The 12,433-nt window shown below is 42.8% G+C and overlaps 1 long non-coding RNA gene across 2 annotated transcripts in view; it reads left to right on the forward strand.

Annotated features, from left to right (window-relative positions):
* The window catches only part of LOC136153083 (uncharacterized), a 452,303-nt gene that overhangs the window by 137,839 nt on the left and 302,031 nt on the right, over positions 1-12,433 (forward strand). For both annotated transcript variants that reach the window (XR_010660328.1, XR_010660329.1), the window contains exon 2: positions 241-288. This is a non-coding gene — a long non-coding RNA (uncharacterized lncRNA). The remainder of the gene's footprint in view (positions 1-240; positions 289-12,433) is intronic.

Raw genomic sequence — 12,433 nt, forward strand, 5'->3', positions numbered from 1 at the left:
AAGTGTGGATGCATCTTTGCCGTCTCAGCTCCAGGACTTAAACAGTCTTCCATTCAATATGCAAAACTCAACACTGGAGTCTGTGCTTGGCTTCTATTCTTAGATTTCTAGAGGCTGTGAAGGAAGGTCAGGGGAAAGGATTTTCATGGAAAATGTATACCTTCCAGAAGAAGTGACTTCAGAATCAGCTCTACCATTATATTGTGTTCTTTACAAATTTCTTTCTCTTTTTTCTTTTAGTCCACAAGTCACTCCCGAGTTGGCCTGAAAGCAAGCACCAAGCAAAAGGTACGTTTTGTCTCCCTCTGTGTTGTTCCTTCCAAAAATAATTATTTTGGTGAGTGCTTATATATTTTTAAGAGTGACTTGTTTTTGGAAGGCAGGGGTATACCCAGAAACAAAGTGTTTTTGATTTTCATTTACTTTGCCTCCATAATAGCACAACTGAAATTGGAGAGAGATCCTTGAAATGAAATGGAATGAGACGTAATCTAGATACCCAGTGACAGAACCTCAGAATTTTCCAGGGCTTACAAACAGTTCTGAAAGCAAGGTCAGAAGGTACACTCCCAGGTTCAGCTCTTATATTTTCTTAGCCCTTCACAGTGAAGGCATTTGTTCCTGTCTCTGTCCATATTTCTACTAAAGTTCGTTCTCTCAGCATCTGCTATGGAGAATGACCCTCACTTATGACCTGTGTTGAATTGACTGAATCATGAGCTCAGAGTCAGAAGGAATTGGGTTCAATTCCTGAGTCTGTCACTTTAATACTTACGTGACCTTGGACATATTTGTAGGAAGATGATTGTATCTCATAATGTAGTATATTTTAACAATAAAATGAGATAATATATGTGAAAATAGGTGCACCATGATTTTTTAAATTATACCATATATCATTGATATTTTCAATGTACAAAACAATGGAAAATTCGAAATTCCAAAATTTTAATTCTTGAATGCACACACATTGTTTTTAAATTATGCTCACTGCCGGTGACACATAGGGCAATGATGTAAATAGGTGTATTAGGATTTGGAGAAGTTTGTGCTAAAAAATTATTCTTCTAGTGTAGACATTTGCACTGTTTGGATAACTTGCCAGACCTCTCAGGATAATGGATATCTTAGCTCAGAGGACCTTTCTTGATGTCAGTTGTTAGGGGAAAGAAACACCTGAGAGGTGTTTAAGCATATTAAAAGAGGTGACTTCTAGGAAAAAACTAAGCCCAGTGCCTGAGCAGATTGTAGCTTTATTTAGTAGAGAAACATCATGTTGACTGGAAAGAAGATGGGCAGACCTGGGCTCTAACCCAGGTTCAACACTTTCCAGAAAGTGATAGCTGAGCTCGATATGGCCAGTCCTATGCTCCAGATAGTTGTGAGCACTGTACAAGGACCAATTCATTTAATGTGCTAGGTAGGTGTTCTTGTATCCCTCAGGGTTGGTCAGGAGAGTAAATCACACCAATAATTTGAACAGAGAGAATTAGATGTGAAGAGCTGTTAATCAGTTATAAAGTTGTCAACTAGGTAATGGAAAGAATGAAAAGAGAACTCTAAGGCAGTGGTCCCCCAACCTTTTTGACTGGTTTCATGGAAGACAGTTTTTCTGTGGGTTGAGGCGAGGGGCATGGTTTTGGGATGACTCAAGGGCATTACATTCATTGTGTATGTTATGTGCATATTATTATTACGTTGTGATATATAAGGAAATAATTGTACAACTCACCATAATGCACAATCAGTGGGAGCCCTGAGCTTGTTTTCCTGCGACTCGATGGACCCACCTGGGGGTGATGGGAGACGGTGACACCCAAGGTGACCAGATCCCGCTCATGCACACTTCACAGTAGGCTCACGCTCCAATGAGAATCGAATGCCATCACTGCTCAGGTGGTAATGTGAGTGATGGAGAGCAGGTGTAAATACAGATGAGCTTCACTCACTTGCCCACCGCTCACCTCCTAATGTGCAGCCTGGCTCCTGACAGACCACAGTACCAGTCCCTGGTCCAGGGCTCGGGGACCCCTGCTCGAAGGTATAGGGTGGGGAGCAGCAGTTCTAGGAGGCAGCTACCACCCCCAGGGCTGAGGGCACAAAGGAGAGAGTGGGGATTACTTAGACTTCTCACTTCCTTAGAGGAAGGTCCCCACAGAGCTGAAATGCAGGCCTCTGGAGGAGAGGGTGCTGGCAGCAGGCTCTGAGGCTGATTCTACAAAAACCTACAAACCGTATTCAGTGGCTCGGCAGAAGGAGAAAAGGGTGGGACCGCTGAGTGAGCGAGTTCCTTCTTGCTCCTGCATCTCTGTACCCCTCGCTAGCGCCCCCTACCGATATAGCTAAAAAGAAGTGAAAGTGAAAGTTGCTCAGTGGTGTCCGACGCTTTGCGACCCCGTGGACTATACAGTCCATGGAATTCTCCAGGCCAGAATACTGGAGTCTGTAGCCTTTTCCTTCTCCAGGAGATTTTCCCAACCCAGGGATTGAACCCAGGTCTCCCGTATTGCAGGCAAATTCTTTACCAACTGAGCCACAAGGGAAGACCGCTAAAAAGAAACCAGTTGACTAAGCAGTGATCTGTTCTGCAGAGTCCCAGCTTAGCATCATAAACTGGTTACAGAAAGATGTGTTTGGCCATGAGAGACTGGTGCGCGCACTAGCTCCGTTTTGTAGATGAGGAAACTGAGACACCAGTGTGTTACGCTGTGTTTACCCAGTGCTATAGTATGAACGTTTGCATCCTCACTCCAAATTCAAATCCTAGCTTCCAAAGGGGATGTTATTAGGAGGTGGGGCCTGTGGGAGATGCTCAAGTCACTAGGGTAGGGCTCTGATGAGTGGAATTAATGCTTTTTAAAAAGAGACCCTTCCACCATGTAAAGACACAGTGGGAAGTCTGCAATCCTCACCTGAGCACGCTGGTATCCTGATCTCACGCTTCCAGCCTCCAGAACTGTGAGAAAAAAATTTCTGCTGTTTAGAAGCCACCCAGTCTATGGCATTTTGTTATAGCAGCTTGAATGGACTGAGACACCCATCTAGGAATTTGAACCTAGCCAGCCTGACTCCAGAGTGCATACTTTTTAACCTCTTGAATAAGTGAGTCAACACGTATTCTAAACATGGGTCAAAACACTTCTCTAAAGCTTACTTTTAAAATCTGTAGAGTGAGGAGGACAATTTCTAACACGTAAAGTTAAATAAACGATGAAAATGATGTCCTGTCCTATTTCCTGGCACATAGTCGATTCCTAACAATACTAGCTCTTACTATGTGTGGCATTTTTCTTGCTTCGAGTCTAGAGGACTGTTCATTTTACCTCAGTGAATTTGCATGTAGTTTTGAAAGTATTGCTTTTGCCTTGGTTGATCCCATTTCAAATGGGTTGTTTATCTCTCTGGCTTAGCTTAGTTGGGTGTTTACATTGACAAGTGAGCAGCAGATCAACCTGGAGCTTGATCAATGGAGGCTTTATTGATGATGTCCTTAAAATCAGAGTTTATCAGGGGCTGCGTCAGAGTGCTGAGTTGGTCTTTCACTTTGAATTTTAAGTAATGGGGGAAATCACTGAATACATTCATTCATTCTTTAAAGCAACAATTATTTATTGGGTGCTTAATTGTAGCAGATGCTGTGCTAGGCATGGGGGTGGTAGAAACAGATGGATGGACCCTGACCTGAAGATTGTTTCTTCCAGTCCATTGGGGGTTGTGGTGCAAAAACTCAACAGCTCATTTTCCCTCACTCCTCTGGGTGTGCATGTGTGTATGTTTTTTTTTTTTTTTTTTTTTTTAAACATAGATTTAAAGCCATTGGGCTTCTCTGGTGGCCCAGATGGTAAAGAATCTGCCTGCAATGTGTGAGACCCAGGTTCAATCCCTGGGTTGGAAAGATTCCCTGGAGAAGGGAATGTCTACCCACTCCAGTATTCTTGCCTGGAGAATCCCATGGACAGAGGGGCCTGGCAGGATGCAGTCCATGGGGTTGCAAAGAGTCAGACACAACTGAGTGACTAAGTACTTAATGCCGTCAATGTGGGGAAAATCTCTTTTGGACCTACTATGGAGTTAGCCAGTATCTAAGGGAGATTGTATGGTGGCAGACGTGTGAGGGGAAAGCCTGTCCTGAAGGATGGGGTCACTCATTAACCAGGGGAGAGGCGAGTCTCAGGCCAGACTCAGGGAATGAGTGGGCGGCGCGGGGAGGCAGCAGCCCCGGGGAGCTCTGGGATTCCTGGTGGTGGGTCATAAGATGTGTGGAGGGCTAGGAGAGTTCAGGGCTCCGGGGTGCATCCCGTGATACTCTACGGGCCTTTTTGCTCTCGAGTGTTCTGTAGAGTGGAAAAGAGAGCCTGGGACTGGCAGGGCCTTGTTGTGTTGTTTAGTCACTCAGTCTTGTCTGACTCTTTGAGACCCCATGGACTACAGCACACGAGTCTCCTCTCTCCTTCACCATCTCCTGGGGCTTGCTCAAACTCATGTCCATTGAGTTTGTGTTGCTATCCAACCATCTCATCCTCTGTCTTCTCCTTCTCCTCCTGCCTTCAGTCTTACCCAGCATCAGGGTTATTTCTGGCAATGAATCAGCTCTTTGAGTTAGGTGGCCAAAGTATTGGAGCTTCAGCTGCGACATCAGTCCTTCCAGTGAATATTCAGGATTGATTTCCTTTAGGATTGACTGGTTTGATCTGGCAACCCGCTGCAGTATTCTTGCCTGGAGAACCCCATGCACAGTGTGAAAAGGCAGGGCTTTAGAGCCCTGGAAGTACCTGACTGGTGGGATCAGGATCCTCTCCTGTATAAACCAGGCTGCTTTTATCGTTTATTTCCCCTCTATGTTTTATTTTCTTTTTGCTTCAAAGTGCCAAGTATCTTGGTATCCCTAACAGAACTAAGGGCAGAGCTTTATCTGTGTTCTTTGGCCAGAACTTGAAGGAAAAGCTGGCCTTGGAGATTAGCATGGTAGTTGTTTCATTCAGGATGCTCATGAGAGAACCCCAAGGTTGAAGCCTTATATTCAAGGTCATACTACATCTTGTTGCTCTTTCTAGAAATTCTGGTGAAAACCAGGAGTTTAGTTTATATTGAGATATATTTTGTAGGACACGGGAATATCCAAACCTCTTGTTGACCCCCTCAGCTCAAGGGAATTTATTTTAGAGGAAAATAAATATATAGAGGGAATAGTCAGGGAGATGAATATTCTGTCACCCCAATGTAGAACCTTAGTGAGCTATGCTGGAATAAATAGAAGACTCTTTTGTCTTCTTCCCATAAGACTTTCTGCTCCCCCAGTATATTTTTAAGATTAATAACAATATTAATGGTAAAAATAATATGTAAGTGTTTTGGTTGCTTTGCGAACATTCAGTGGTAGCACTGTTTTCCTTCGATTTTAATCAAAAAGAAAATTGGATTGCCAGAGACTACTGTTAACAGTGTGTTTTAAATATTCTAAGTCTCCTGGCCAAACATTTCTATGACATTCATTGATCTCGAGTTTACTATATCCTTGCTTTTATCAAAGCCATCTTTTCAGATCTTAAAAATAAATTCACAGTAAGTTACATTTGAATTATATGGCTTAAAGTGTAATCTCTCCTAAGGGTATTTGCATTTTAATAGATGACAGAGCTAATGAAATCGAGTCGAAGGGGTGGAATTTCTGGCACTAGCAAACAGGGGACAATTTTTAGTTGGTAGAAAGATCTTATCCTTGCTCCTAGAATTACATCGTTTGCATATAAGATTGATTCAGAAGGAAACGTTAAGTGGTTAGATGACCTAGGTCACAGATGTTTATAGTTGGTAGGGAGTCAGTATTCCATTTGGGAGCACGGAGGCCGGGTGGGGCTTGTCTCTTCAGCCCATGACTATCTCTTCCTTCCACACCATCCCCTACCAATCCCCTTCTTTTTAAAATTAATTAATTAGTTAATTTGGCTGCACCAGGTCTTAGTTGCAGCACTGGGGATCTTTGATCTTTAGTTCTGGCATGTGGAATTTAGTTCCTTGACCAGGGATTGAACCCAGGCACCCTACATTGGGAGCACACACCATTGGGAGCACTTAGCCACTGGACCACCCGGGAAATCCTCAGCCTCCTGCTTAATGAGTGTAATTTCCTTTTCCATAGAACTGTAAGCTTCCCTCCAAGCACAAACGGATTTTCTTAATATTTGTGCCTTATTTTCTATCCCCCCCCTCTCTGGCACCAAGTATCTGAGAGCTTCCTAAATGTTGCTATGCATGTTGAAAAACACCCCCAGCCTCATTTATACCTGAGCAATCCATGGGGGCTTTCTTGATGACTCAGATGGTAAAGAATCTGCCTGCAATGCAGGAGACCTGGGTTTGATCCCTGGTTTGGGAAGATCTCCTGGAGAAGGGAATGGCAGCTACCCTCCCCAGTATTCTTGCCTGGAGAATTTCACGGACAGAGGAGCCTGGCGGGCTACAGTTCATGGGGTTGCAAAGAGACGGACATGACTGAGCACCTTTCATATACATACATTGGTGATGTTCATTCTCTAGGTTTGGACAAATAACTGACACGTATGCACCATTGTAGTTTCACATAGAATAGTTTCACTGCCCCCAAAGCCCCCTATGCTTTACCTGTTCATGTCTCCATCCCCAAACTCTGGCAGCCACTGGTCTTTTTCATCTCTGTTGTTTTACCTTTTCCAGAATAAAATATAGTTGGAATAATAGAACCTTTTCACACTGGCTTCTTTCACTTAGTAATTTAGTGTTCTTCTGTCTTTTCATGGTGTGATAGCTCATTTCCTTTTAGCACTGAACAATATTTCATTGTCTGGATGAACCACAGTTTGTTTATCCATTCACCTACTGAATGGATAAAGCTTGAATGCTTCCAAGTTTTGGCAATTGGGAATAAAGCTGCTGTAAACATCCATGTGCACATTTTTGGGTGGACAGAAGCTTTCGTCTCCTTTGGATAAATACCAAGGAATACAGTTGCTGCATCAATTTTTCTTTATAATTTTCTTCTCACAAATGACTGTCAGCCTTTGTGCAATTGTCCTCCAGTGTCTGCTCCAGCTTGTGTATTTTCCCAGGCATGTTTCCTCTGCTTGGCTGGGTCTTTCCTGTACTGAGGCTCTGCCATCCCCAGGAATGATCTGTGCCCCACCTGGAGGAACGTAAGGAAAGAGAGAAGCCTTATGTGGAAATAGTAAAGGGAAGTTTTTAGTTGTAGCAGCTAGATTTGAGCAAGTTAGAAAGAAGAGGCCATAAGCTGAGTTTATAGCACCCAAGAGTTAAATTCTGTCTGCCCATGCAATTCTTACTGGCGTCGGAAAGAGTCATTTAGGCCTTTTACATCGCTGTGAGCATCTAAACGCTGAATCTAGCTTAAGGGAAATTAAAAGTCACTGCTTTCTGGTAGTGACAATTCCCCTTGAAGGTCCTGACAGGAGATGGAAGGGAAATCAGGCTCCCTGAAGTGGAGTCCATATTATCCTTCATCCATGTTAACTTTCTGTGGTCATGCGAGATGCCCGGTGGCTTTCTGAAGGACGCAGCCAGAATAAAAAAAATGACAAAACCAGCAAGATGAATTTAAAAGAGATGGAGGTCATCCCCACAGACTCACAACAATAGAGCTTTTAGGTGAGCCTGCTATTTTTTTTCCCCAGATAAACAAACCACGTCATATTAGCATTTTTATATTTCAGTTGTTTAAAAATACTATTTTATTTTCCTGGAAAGAGGGAAGTTTTTGAGGCAAATACTGTTCAAAGGACCAAAGGCTATGTATCAGATGCACTGACACTAAGTTTTACAGTCATCTTGTTTCTGAATTTTAGTCATAAGAGACCCAGAAGGACGCACTGGGCATTTCAGCAATGTAGGTCAAATTCTGTTGCCATGTGCTTCCGGGGACTGGCTGTCAAATGCCTTTTCTCCTCTTGAACTTGTATTATATTGAATAGTATTTGGCAAATACGAGCTTTGGGCTGAGGCTTTGGGAGAATAGCATGGATTTTTAAGGTGATGGTGTTTGTGAAGTGGGTACTGGAGTCATTTCACTTTTCCCTTAATCCTTTTCTTTCCGCTCCCTGTGGTGGAGAGTAGCCTGTCTTATCAAACCTGTGGTCCTCCGTGTCTCATGCGCCTACAGCCCAGGTCAAGGGTCTGCTTCAGTCTTATCTTCTTTCCTCTAACTCTCCAGTATCCTGAGACATTCCCGGGACAGAATGCATGCTCAGACCTGCTTTGGTTACGACCTAGTATCCCAAACTCAAAAGAGTCAGCTTTGAGGAGGGTGTAGGCCTGTGGTTTTAAGAGTCCCTTTCATCAAAGAGCAGATGTATTCTTATAAATCCTTTGGGAGGTGAGGCCTGAGCAGGATTGCTCAAAGCCCATCAGCCGTATATTTCTGGAGCAAAGGAAAAATAATAATGCCTCCAAGCGTAGCTCTCCTTGTTAAATATTAAATATGGTCATGGCCCAACTGCCCTGTGTTTCTAAGTTCTGGTAGGTCTCTTTAAGCTGACCCTCTAATGGGCTTTTCTGGCCTGTGAGATACACTCAGTGTTTTGGAATGGCAGTCATTCTACAAGGAGAACCAATGAACTTTATTCTAATAAGAGATAGAGTTCCATGTGTTATACAATAGGTCTTTGTTGGTTATCCATTTTAAATGTAGCAGTGTGTATATGACCTTCCCAAAGTCCTAACTATCCCTTCCCCCTGGCAACCATGAGTTCCTTTGCTAAGTCTGTGAGTCTCTGTTTTGTAAATAAGTTTATTTGTATAATTTCTTTTTAGATTCCATTTGTGCCAGCCTGGATGGGAAGGGGGTTTTGGGGGAGAGCGGATACATGTATAAGTATGACTGAGTCCCTTCCGTGTTCACCTGAAACTATCACAACATTGTTAATTGACTATACCCCAATACAAAATGTTTTTGGTTTAACAAAAAATAAAAATTAAATAAATAAAAGAAAGAGATAGAGGCTAGGGGAGGTTTTTCTGGAGCAGGATATGAAGGATCTGTAAAGCAACCGGAATGCAATGCAGCTGCTTCTTTTCACTGAAGGAAATACTAGCTCTGAAAGATTCATGACACTTCAACTCAGAAAAGTTGGTCAAATACCCTTGTGTCAGGTTGTTCTGAAGTCAAAACTTTGATTTCTGTGTCCACAGGTTCCTCTCCAAGTGGCCTTTTGATTTAGCCACACTGAAACGAAGAAGGTGTTTTAATTTGCGTAAAATAAAATCTTCCATGCTTCAGAAAAACTCTAGATAGGATTTCAGAAGGAAGGAATGAAAATTCTCAAGAAGAATGAGAATTCTTTTTTCTCCCTTTTCTTTGTTTTTAATTGGAGTATGGTTGATTGACAATGTTGTATCAGTTTCAGGTGTATAGCACAGTGAATCGATTAACTTACATATTCATGGATACCCACTCTGTTTTAGGTTCTTTTCTCATGTAGGCCATTACAGAGTACTGAGGAGAGTTTCCTGTGCTATAGTAGGTCCTTACTCGTTATTTATTTTATGTGCAGTAGTTTGTATGTGTCACTGTCAGTCTCTCAGTTTATCCCTCCCTGCCATCTATTCCCTGTTTTCTGCCTCTGTGACTCTCCTTCTGTCTTCTAAATAAATCATCTCCCTTTTCTTATAACCAAGATGATTCTCTCTGCAGAGATTGGGAATTCACAACTCAGTCATGTTTTGTTTTGCCCGTTTGAGTGACTTTTATCAAATACTGTGCCAGTGTTGTAAAATGTGAGTATTTTCATACCAATATGTGGATTTGTGCTTGTCCTGAAAAACTGAAATATCTAGCAATGTCAACGGAGAAGGCAATGGCACTCCACTCCAGTACTCTTGCCTGGAAAATCCCATGGATGGAGGAGCCTGGTAGGCTACAGTCCACGGGGTCGCAAAGAGTCGGACATGACTGAGCGACTTCACTTTCACTTTTCACTTTCATGCATTGGAGAAGGAAATGGCAACCCACTCCAATGTTCTTGCCTGGAGAATCCCAGAGACTGCGGAGCCTGGTGGGCTGCCGTCTATGGAGTCGCACAGAGTCGGACACAACTGATGTGACTCGGCAGCAGCAGCAATTTCGAGACCCAAATGACAATAATCTACCATAGCTAAGGGTCTGCTGCCCCCTTTGCACAAGGCAAGGCATCTTCAGTTTCACCATGTGCCTCACTCCACGCCACCTCCGTCTTCCTAACACCCTCCAACTGATGCCTTTCACAGCTTTCCTGGACTTGAGAGGCATTTGAGGTTTTTGACCTCTCTTCTAGGAGATATTATGCTACTTCTTTCTTGAGGAGTTCTAAATCCGTCTATCGATATTTTAGCTGAGATCAATCCTGGATTGTCTTGCAAACACATTCTGTTTAGCAAATTCATTATTAGGGTTCAAGTTTTCTTAGCAACATGTTAGGTTTCAGTGAAGAGTTACTTAAAACATTCTTTGGTTTAAACTTATTTTCTTCTAACTTATTGATATTTAAGACTTTTTTTGGTTAAAGACAATTCTGTTTCATACTCTTCCATTTCCTATCAGACACTTGATGTACAAAACAGCAGTTCTGCATTCTATTTAAGCTTAAGATAGTTTTCCTTGAAAATGAAACTAAGGACAGAATTCTAAAATATGAATATGTTAGCTTCCTATGTAATGACATTACTCCAAGTCCAGACGTTATTCCAGACACAAATTTGGCAAACAGAAATATTCTTAGACCTCAATAACTCGATCACAAAATAGCCAAGACAGGGATAAAACAATAAAGAGAAACAGGATAGTCCACAAAAGGAGGGAGTAGCAAGGGAAATCTGAACATTAAAATGCAGATGATGGGATTCTGGAAGGTTGTTGCCTGAACCAGTGGATCCAGAAACACAGCACCACTATCACGATCTGGTCCAGATCCAGGATGAACTGACTGAGGCAGGCGCAATATTTAAGAGGGTGTCAAGAAACTTGGCAATTATAACAAACACAAACATTTTAAAATGGTGGTCCACTATTTTAGACATCAAAATGAGCACACAGAAAGCCACGGTGGATAAAATGGTCTTGTTGGCCAATAGGCTGACATTTGGCCAGCATGTGGGAGTTACTAACCCAATCCCAGGTATGGGGCTAATCACTTTCAACTTTAAAAAAAATTTTATATACAGAACAGCTTCATGAGATAAGTTCTCTTATTGCCTATTTTTCTCCACATTTTATAGCCAGGAAAACTGAGGCTTAAAGATATTGAGTAACTTGCTTGGGTTAGAGCTAATAACTGACCGGGCCGGGATCCAGATCGCTTGAGTGTCGCAGTTGCTCGTGTTCATGGTACTGCCCACCTCTGCGGAGATGGCTCAGCCCCCGAGTCATCAAGTTCTGCGATGCTAATATGCTTCCACTATCCTGGTGTTCCTCTTGGGTCAAGGATAGGTTCATGACCTCAGAGCAGCCATGTGTATATATATATATAGAGAGAGAGAGAATCTGGAAACACACACACACAGAATCCTAAAGACCGTGAGGACAAGATGATGAATAGATACCTGCTGTTGGTAGAGGCGAGGACATAGAGGAAGAGGCAGATTCTCCATAAGGTTCAAGCCCAGAATGGAGAGCAAGGGAACCCTGCAGCCAAAGGGAGCCCACATAACTCACCCTAGAGCCGCAGTGGGATGATGCTCTAGTCTCTGGGAGTAGGTCTGAGTTCACTCAGCCCTGTTTTCTAGCTTCTTTATTGTGTGTTCCTCCCCTGTCCTTCTCTACACATCCTCACCTTAATAGACAGCTTGAAGAATTCATTACAAACCCAAAACAGCCCAGTGGGCCCTCATTCCCAATTTCACAGTCTTCACCTCCAGTCTAAATTGTCTTGTCTTCCTATCCTTCCGCATTGAAGAGGATGGAATGTTAACATGAAGAGGATGGAATGAGCCTTTTACTCATTAGTATTTACTTATTGGGCTTCCCTGGTGGCTCAGCAGTAAAGAATCTGCCTGCTGAGCCGGAGACACGGGTTCAATCCCTGGGTCGGGAAGATCCCCTGGAGAAGGAAATGGCAACCCACTCCAGTATTCTTGCCTGGGAAATCCCAGGGACAGAGGAGCCTGGTGGTCTCCAGTCCATGGGGTCACAAAGAGTTGGACGTGACTTAGTAACTAACCATCACCACCACCACCACCACCACCAATCATTTATTATGCTTTATGTACGTAGAGAAAGTTTGCAGCTATGCCTCAGATGCTTTAGGATGTCTGTTTTTAGAGAGGGTGGGTGGTTTACTTGACACATTTGCATCATTTGAACTTTTTGCAGTGGTCAGTCAGTGAAGTCAAATCTATTTGACTTTCATGTATAAATTCTACATAAAAAAATCTTAGAAGAGGTTTCCTTTATGGTAGTGTAAACCTTCTCTAG

The sequence above is a fragment of the Muntiacus reevesi genome, chromosome 22 (genome assembly GCF_963930625.1).
Source record: "Muntiacus reevesi chromosome 22, mMunRee1.1, whole genome shotgun sequence".
Taxonomy (NCBI): domain Eukaryota; kingdom Metazoa; phylum Chordata; class Mammalia; order Artiodactyla; family Cervidae; genus Muntiacus; species Muntiacus reevesi.